At 43.1% G+C, this 1,735-nt stretch overlaps 1 non-coding gene across 1 annotated transcript; it reads left to right on the top strand.

Moving 5' to 3' along the window:
* The first annotated feature begins 451 nt into the window (after positions 1 to 451).
* Positions 452 to 558, top strand: LOC132655033 (U6 spliceosomal RNA). Its single transcript, XR_009592616.1, has one exon. It is a non-coding gene; the product is annotated as a U6 spliceosomal RNA (small nuclear RNA).
* The last annotated feature ends 1,177 nt before the right edge of the window (positions 559 to 1,735 follow it).

The raw sequence follows: 1,735 nt of genomic DNA, 5'->3' as shown, positions 1-1,735 counted from the left end.
TCAGCTGGATGCCCAGAGAGACTTGGGAGATTTTGGAGCCGTAAGAGCCTCTAGCCCAGAGCAATGAACCATGCAGGACCCTCTGAGACACAAAATCATCATCAAATCACAGTAAGTGACCTCAAAAGACAATTTTAGGAATATAGAATGACATTTCCTGCCTTAAAAAAGATGGGAAACTACAATTCAGATCTTTTGAGACCAACAGTAGGGGTGAAGGAAAGAGAAATGTTACTGGAAAAAGCAATGGCAGCACCAACAGCACAGGCTCTAAGATCCACAGTCAATAAATGGGACTGACCTCATGAAACAGAAAAGCTTCTGTAAAGCAAAGGACACTGTCATCGGAATTAAATGACAGCCTACAGACCGAGAAAGGATCTTCACCAACCCTACATCTAACAGAGAGCTAAATATGCAAAATATACAAAGAACTCAAAAATGCATTACCGTGCTTGCTTAGGCAGCACATATACTAAAATTGGAACTATACAGAGAAGATTAGCATGGCCCCTGCACAAGGATGACATGTAAATTCATGAAGCGTTCCTGCCACGGAGGGCCTCTGAAAGGCTCTGCCCTGCAGACTATCAAAGCAGATGCTGAGACTTATGACCAACTGTTGGGCAGAGTGCATGGAATCTTATGAAAGAAGTGGGAAATAGTAAAATCTGGAGAGGACAGGAACTCCACAAGGAGAGCGACAGAACTAGAAAATTTGAACACTGGGGTCTTTCCAGAGACTCATACTCCAACCAAGTACCATGCATGGAGATAACCTAGAACCCCTGCACAAATGTGGCCCATGGCAGTTCAGTGTCCAAGTGGGTTCCATAGTAATGGGAACAGGGACTGCCTCTGACATAATCTGATTGGCCTGCTCTTTGATCACCTCCTCCTGAGGGGGGAGCAGCCTTACCAGGCCACAGAAGATGACAATGCAGCCACTCCTGATGAGATCTGATAGACTAAGATCAGAGGGAGGGAGAAGGGGACCTCCCATATCAGTGGGACTTGGGGAGGGGCATGTGTGAAGAAGGGGGAGGGAAGGTGTGATTAGGAGGGGAGGAGGGAGGATTTTATGGGGGGATATAAAGTGAATAAAGTATAATTAATAAGAAAAATTTTTAAAAAAAATGAATCACCAACAAACCAAATAATCCAATTTAAAAAATGGAGTACAGAGCTAAACAAAGAATTCTCAATAGAGGAATATCGAATGGCAGAGAAACACTTAAAGAAATGTTTGATGTCCTTAGTCATCAGGGAGATGCAAATCAAAACAACCCTGAGATTTCACTTTACACCCATCAGAACAGTTAAAATAAAAAATTCAAGTGACAACACATGCTGGGGAGGATGTGGAGAAAGGGGAACTCTACTCTGTTGCTGGTGGGAATGTAAACTTTTATGACCTAGTGCTTTCTCAGAAAATTAGCAAAAGGGCTACCTCAAGATCCAGCTTTACCATTCCTAGGCATATGTCCAAAATATGTTCAACCATATAAGGACATTTGCTAAATCATGTTCATAGCAGCTCTATTTATTTATTTTTTCTTATCAGTTACATTTTATTAACTCTGTATCCCAGCCGTATCCTGCTCCCTCATTCCTTCCTAATCCCACCCTTCCTCCCTCATCTCCACCGTGCCCCTTTCCAAGTCCACTGATGGGGGGACCTCCTCCCCATTAATCCAATCCTGTTTTATCAGTTATCTTCAGGACTGGCTGCAAA

This window comes from Meriones unguiculatus, chromosome 6 (assembly GCF_030254825.1).
Source record: "Meriones unguiculatus strain TT.TT164.6M chromosome 6, Bangor_MerUng_6.1, whole genome shotgun sequence".
Classification (NCBI taxonomy): Eukaryota; Metazoa; Chordata; class Mammalia; order Rodentia; family Muridae; genus Meriones; species Meriones unguiculatus.
The sequence above is the reverse complement of the archived record's forward strand: the minus strand, read 5'-3'. Positions and strand labels throughout refer to the sequence as shown.